General features: G+C 42.5%; 1 long non-coding RNA gene across 1 annotated transcript; it reads left to right on the top strand.

Moving 5' to 3' along the window:
• Positions 1–4,027: 4,027 nt before the first annotated feature.
• On the top strand, positions 4,028–7,203 carry LOC125625989 (uncharacterized). The gene is made up of 3 exons (XR_007353675.2): positions 4,028–4,157; positions 4,775–4,867; positions 7,054–7,203. It is a non-coding gene; the product is annotated as an uncharacterized LOC125625989 (long non-coding RNA).
• The last annotated feature ends 244 nt before the right edge of the window (positions 7,204–7,447 follow it).

The raw sequence follows: 7,447 nt of genomic DNA, 5'->3' as shown, positions 1-7,447 counted from the left end.
TGGTTAGGAGAGATTCTGTGGTTACAAGGCACTTTATGGTTGTGGGAGGAATATAGTGTTGCGGGGATGGTGATGGGGCCATGGGTACCTTAATGGAAACAGTGGGCTCTGTTAAACCCAGTAGGCATATGCAAAGAAAAAGGAAGAACCAGGAAATGAACAGCAAGATACAGATTGATCGTTTAGCGCATAGGCCTGTCTTTGAGAAGTGCTGAGTACATCGAACTCTTTGTGAAATAACAAAAGAGCTACACTTGATCAGCACCTCTGCAAACATGCCAAATGTTTCCCATCATTCACAGGATGGGTCTTCTAATGCATTCCTGGCTATGCGCTTCCACTATTATCAACACAGTGGGCCTGATTCTCTACTGCACTATGGGTTGTTACACCACTCTGTAAAGTGCAAAGGCAGCAGGGCCTTAAGGTGTATGGGACCTACATTTGTAGTGACTTTCCTGCCTCTTTTAAATGCCAGAGGAGTATCACAAGACTTTAGTGTCAAGGAGAATCAGGCTAGGTTCTCTCCTATCCAGGAATAAGGAGCGTTTCTTTAAGCCTTTTAACTTTCTAACAGCAGCTGCAAAAAGTAGAAACTTTTTGATCTTCAGCTTTTATTGTGTTTTCGTTATGTTGTGACAGACCAGGGTGAAGCAAGGAATTAAAAATGGTGGCAAACAGACTTGATTGTCAAACTCTACAGCTGTGATCTTTTAATATCTCGAAAAGCTTCCACATCGCTATGAACCACTTAAAGGGCTTTAATCTCCTATCACTCCATGCCTTCGAAAGTTGCAACTTGAGAGGTGCCTGGTGCTGCCTGCTCTACAGGGATGAATTTCATGCAGCAGGATTTCTAAACAAGGAGGGAGGAACAAGGAAAACCAGAAGACCAATATTACAATGCAGCATAGTTTTTAATGAGAATGAAATTTGCAATACACAGTTACAGAAAAAAATAATACACAACAGAAAGAAGGTATTTCACGTGTTTCCAGAAGGGCTGCGACCAATCACCCGCTTCCTTATGATGCATTTGAGGCAAGAAGTTGTTTTTCCTTTTTCGCAGGTGCAGAGTTGGACAAACAAATTCGAGTGATAATAAATACAACTAATGCCTGTCTTAAGGCCCCTCTTTCCGTCAGACTACGGGGTTAGTGCAAACAGCCTGAGTGTAATTCAGAATGAGTCCACATGTGACTGAGAGACTAAGCACGCGGTTGGGAAAGCATTGGCAGAAAGAGTTTATAAGCATAACATTAGAAATGGGTCTAGGAGACAAAGGCGCTGAGCAGACACAGCTCGCGTTGAATTCAAGTGGAGCCATGCCTGCACAGCGCTTCTGAAATCTCCATCTGAATCTGTAGCTTGTTCTTCATTTCCTGGTCTTTTCTTTTACCATTGATATTCCTGCAGGGTTTAACATGGCATAGAGCTTCCACTCAGGTACCTATGGCAAGATACCCCGGAACCGGATAATCCTCCATAACCGTAACCTCCCCCGTAACCACACCATCCACCATAACGGCCCCCGTAACCACTCAATCCCCCGAATCCATAATGGCCCCCGTAAGCACCTAATCCCCCGTAACCATACAATCCTCCATAATGGCCTCCATAGCCGCCGTACAATCCCCCCAAACCGAATGAACCCCCATAGCCGGCTCCGACCACAGGTGCTCCTACAGCTGCCACTTCACTCTGCTGAGGGAAATTGCTGAGAATTGGTCCTGGGATGGTCACGACAACTGGTGATGGTCTGATCACTATTTTGGAGTCAGGGCACTGCCTAACGCACGGCTCATTGAAGCTGCCAGAAACTGGACTGGGCCGGGCCACCCCGCATTCTGGATAGTACTGGCTGGAACAAGACATCTTTCTGTGATGGAGGTAAACCTGAAACACACAACAGGGAGTAGAGTAAAAAGAAGGTATATGTGCCAGTGAAAGAAAGGACTCAAACCTCAGTTACTGTAGTAGTGAGGTCTACGTGGGGCCTGAGAGAGACAGGAGGAGTGGACTTAGTTCCTATCTTTTTGGCTATATATTTGTTCCTATTTCCTCTTTCTTTGCCTCTTATCCACTCACACTAAATGTACCTCCCAATTTTCCCATTTGAAGCCCTCTCAGTGACCTGTCTAAAAACACCGCCTGGAATAAGTGTAATTATTTCTTTGAAGGATACCTGGGATGCTGTGACCGTTATAGACATTTCTCAAAGAGAACTTGGCTGGGATAATGCTGATCTTTCCCTTTCCCTTGAGGATTCAACCTCTGCATGCAAACCAGTTGAGTCCAGTGTCAGAGTGTGGCTCTTTGGTTTTCCAAACCCTGGGAGTCACCAATACTTGCTAAGGAAGGAACAGAAACTTTTCCTTTCTCCAAAGAAATCACTAAGGACAAGATCCTCAGCTCTGGTAAAATGGGTTCAGGTCCACTGACTTCCATGGAGCGACCCTAAATTACACCATCTGAGTGTAAGAATCTTCAGTGGGCATTTCTGCTCATAAGAATGTAGGAATTGCCAGATTGGATCACACCAATGAGAATGCATGTCAAGGTGATTCAGAGCTGCTTCAGTAGCACAACTGGCTCTCCTGAGCAGATCATAGAATCATAGAATATCAGGGTTGGAAGGGACCCCTGAAGGTCATCTAGTCCAACCCCCTGCTCGAAGCAGGACCAATTCCCCGTTAAATCATCCCAGCCAGGGCTTTGTCAAGCCTGACCTTAAAAACCTCTAAGGAAGGAGATTCTACCACCTCCCTAGGTAACGCATTCCAGTGTTTCACCACCCTCTTAGTGAAAAAGTTTTTCCTAATATCCAATCTAAACCTCCCCCACTCCCCTTTGGTCCTTTCTGTTCATACTGGTCATTCTTAGGGGCACTGGACATTTCATTATAAACCTGCTTGGAAGCAGAGAGCTATTTTTCTGCATTCTCACAACCTCCATCCCCATCTCAGATCCAATTCCCTTTTTAATCAATTGGAAATATTCCTTTGCCTTCAGTGTGTTTCCTGTCATGACCTTAAGTCTCGAATTCACCCTTTGGCAGGGGGATCGAATAATGACTATGGACAGCTTTAGTTCTACTTTAAACTTTCAAACTACGTCTTTGCAAGGACTTAAGTATAGTACGAGATTTTCTGATGATTCTCTGCCCAGGAGTGAATTTCAACCTCCAGTGATTAAAATGTGACCTAACATTGGACCTCCACTTGTGTCACCAATGCTGTCTCAAAGGGATGCCTAGAGTTGATTTGCTCAAGGTCAAGGGAAGGGACGGTAGGGAGTGAAAGGAAGCAGTGCTCTTCTATAGCAAGGTTTTGAGTTAAGTTGTGGAACTTGTACTCTGTCAGAAACCATCTCTCTATGACTGAGCTGACAAGAAACTGAAGTCTTGCAAGGTAATGCAGCTGACTGAGCCCTGGAAGAAGCCCAGGAGAGGTTGAAATCATGGATTCTTGGTAAAGGAGGAGAGTGCTGTGGGATGAGATATGACCAGCTATGGGCCGTATTGCTGAAAAAAATCCTGCAAGAACCAGAATGTTGTTTTAAGTGTAAACTATATCTCTAGGAGTGCTTTTGGTATCCAGGGAAGAAGGCAGAAATATCTTCCTTTGATTTTAAGGCCCAGAATTGCTTTGAAGTTGAAGCAACTGTGCTGATTTCCACCTTGAGAGCACCTTCATTTTCCTATAAAATAATTTTAAAAATACCAAATGCAAAATTACATTTGAATGAAAATGCAATATCCCCAAATTCTTTGGCTTTGAATCAAGACCTGATTAAAGGAATAACACAAGAAACCTTGGCCTCTATTTTTTTTTTCAGGTGACTCTACTAGTCAATGCAGAGGCTTCTAATCCCAAAACAATTTAATAATATTCTAAGGATACATCTCTTTGCATTTATAAAACACCAATGACTGTTCTTAGGTGCTTTGAAATCTTGAGTTCTAAGAACGCTGAACAATTTCCAGTCCTAACATCCTTACTATTCCTGATTTCTAGGTAGAGAAAAAAGAAGCACATTGAGGTGAAGGTTGCACGGGTGTGAGTTGCAGAAACAGAAATACAATCCAATACTTCTGACTCCTCCTGCCACGGGCTAAGCACGTGCTCCATCCCTGTGGCACTCTTTTAGAAGACAAGGTTAGTATGTCTTGTTAAAAAATGTGTGCATCCATGGAACTAAGCATCAATGATTAAAAAAAAAACTGGCTAATTTTGGTCCACTTTAACTGTCTCTCCTTTATACATTAATACAGCACTTCTCCAAAGGAATTAAAAGTCTCTCAATTTCTTTCCCATGAGTATGTTAGCATTATAAATCACATTATATAATTCAAGCTTCAAAAACTTGCTTTAAGGCATGTCACCCATTGGGATGAAGTCACCAACTGCACTGTGTGTGCTATTTTTTCTTTCCTTGGAAACACACGTCTCGAACGGGTCATCGTGACCCAATGGTGATGAATTCTTTCAGCTTTGTGAAACGAGGTACAGGGTGGGTCGTCTCTTTGACATCGCCTTCTCTATCCATGAGGATAGTAATTGTCCAAAGAAATTACAAGTGTGTACATTTCAAGCTTGTTCATGTGTTGTACAGGAATAAAACTCTCCACATTTAATTCAGATGTGGTACCAGATAATTCAATTCACTTCAGTTTGGTACGAGATAATTAAAATCTACTCAAATGTAAATACCCACCACCTTCAAATAAAGTGGATTGCAAAACCCTTGATTTTTTATTATGTTTCACATTTAGATCAGAAGATGTTTCACGGAAAAATTCCCCCAAAAATCATGAGAACAAACTAAGAAAAATTCGAGAATGAGCCTTTCTAAGAGTTACTCTCAGGTGAGTGACATAGCTGGAAGCCATGAACGGTAAGTGTCCAGTGGGGTTCAAGAGCTGGAGTAAATTTTTGGCATGAAGAGTCCCAACTGTTGTCGTCTTTTTTTGACTCTCCCAATCACTCCCTGTCTGACCTTCGTTCACCTCTGTGGCAAACAGGTATAATAATAGCTTTCAAAATGGATTGTCTGAGGCTTCCTCTGATCTAAGCATTTCAAAGCACTTCACCACCACTCGTCAAGTTTTATACGGCCAAAGTGATGTATTATTATAGTAGTAATAACATTTACTTGGATTAGATGTTCCAATACTAAAGATTAGATTCGCTTTTAAAATGTATGTCAAGGTCTCAGATGTCATTCCAGTACTCATTTGTGATTCTCAGACTCTGAAATTGGACTCTTTGATTTTCATTCAATGCACCTTTGCATTTCCCTTTTATATCTATTTTACAGTTTAAGGGTGGATGTTGAACCAGTGTGTACCAGCATAGCTCCATCAGCTTCAAACTGAAGAAAGGCACTTTATCCAGGCTAGCTTAGAGAAAACCCTGTGTGGAGTGTATCTGTCTGAGCATACTGGGCACTTTCAACCGCAGCTGCTCAGATCCAATGTACAGTGAAATGAGTGGGAAACATCAGCTACTGTATCTCTGTTCATGAGCATCCAAGAGAATTGGGTCCTGTAAGAGAATTCAGCTTGTAAAGAAAAGGAAGACGGGTAAAACAGGCAGAGTTAAGGAGTACTTCTTCGGTGGTCAAATTGCTGTGAGAGGAGATTGGATTCATTCTAAATCTGGCCAACCAAGGGCATTCTGCCAGACCCTTCTCCACAGTAAGATTTTCATCTATAATTAGAATGTTTGAAAATGGAAAATATACCCCTGACAGGATTTCTTCTACCTGAGCAGTGTCAATTTCTCCGCTCAGTTTTAAGACACAGAATGTCATAGAAATTTATAGAACTGCGCTGATGTATCCTGGCTCAGCATCTGCCCCTTGAGGTTTACAAAGGAATGTTTGGTAAAGAAAGGGAAATGAAAAGCTTTTTTGAATGAAAATCAAAGAGCCCCTAATTTGAAAGCTAAGAGTCATGAGCTGACTATTGGAATGACATCCGAAACCTTAACATGCATTTGTAAAATTAATCTAACCCACAATCTGGAGGCATCTAATACCAGTACAAAAATTCTGCTATTAAAATAATACAACACTGTGGACACATACAACATTAATGAGCCTGAAGTGCTTTGAAGTTCTTTGATTTGAGGAAGGCTATGATCATTGAGCATAATGTCAATATTAGATCAGATTTATGTGGAGGTGAACAAGCAATTGAGGTGTAGGATACACAGGGAGCAGGTGGCAGAATCTGAAGTAAAATCCAGTAACAGTGATTAGTAAGGCCACATGCTCACCATGGCTCGTCAACTACATTGGACACTTTACTATTCTAGGCTTCCAAATATCCCATTGCAGCATCAATGAAGTCAGTAGAATGAAAGCAGGAATGTAGCTGGCCCATAAAGTTGTAAGATGAAAGAGAGTTGCAGGGTGTAATGAGCATGTCACACCATGTGGAGTTAGGAACAAACTAATTGCCAAAAACACGGAGGAAAAAAACTACATCAATTGAAGGAGTTATGCAAAGATTGATTTGTAACTATTTAGACCTTCAGGAACACAGGGCCTCTCAAGTCCTCCAGTGAGTCTACAGAACTGTATAAAAGCACTCATGGCTCAGTGATCTTCTAATTACTTTATCTTATTCTCCTAGGTGAATTAGACAAGTCCTATTTGACTCACTCTCTCTGTAACCATTCTGATGATTGTGTTAGTGATCCTTTCCCCTGCAAAGGGATTTAAAATGATAATAAATGTAACTGATGCCTCTGTTAAGGCCCCTGATTCCTTCACCCTGCGGGGTCAGTACAAACAGCCTGAGTGTAATTCAGAATGAGTCCACATGTGACTGAGAGACTAAGCACGCGGTTGGGAAAGCATTGGCAGAAAGAGTCATAAAACGTAACGTTAGAAATGGGTCTAGGAGACAAAGGCGCGGAGCAGACACAGCTCGCGTTGAATTCAAGTGGAGCCATGCCTGCACAGCGCTTCTGAAATCCATGCTCTAAAGGTCAGCTGTGAGTCGGTAGCCTGCTGTTCACTTCCTTGTCTTTTCTTTTCCAACAGATATTCCTACTGGGTTTTATATGGTGCACGGCTTCCACTGAGGTACCTATGGCAAGATACCCCAGAACCACATATTTCCCCATAACCATAACGCCCTGGGTAATTTCATAGTCCCCCATAACTGTAACCTCCCCCATAACCACTCAATCCCCTATAACAGTAATGGCCCCCATAACCACCTAATCCCCCGTAACCATACAATCCTCTGTAACGGTCTCCAGAGCCGTACAATCCCCACAAACCGAATGAGCCGTCATAGCCCGCTCCGACCACAGGTGCTCCTACGGCTCCCACTTCACTCTGCTGAAGGAAATTGCTAAGAATTGGTCCTGGGATGGTTTCGACAATCGGTGATGGTCTGTCGAAGAGAGAGAGGAGGAATGGATTTAGTCCC

This window comes from Caretta caretta, chromosome 24, assembly GCF_965140235.1.
Source record: "Caretta caretta isolate rCarCar2 chromosome 24, rCarCar1.hap1, whole genome shotgun sequence".
Lineage (NCBI taxonomy): Eukaryota > Metazoa > Chordata > Testudines > Cheloniidae > Caretta > Caretta caretta.
The sequence above is the reverse complement of the archived record's forward strand: the minus strand, read 5'-3'. Positions and strand labels throughout refer to the sequence as shown.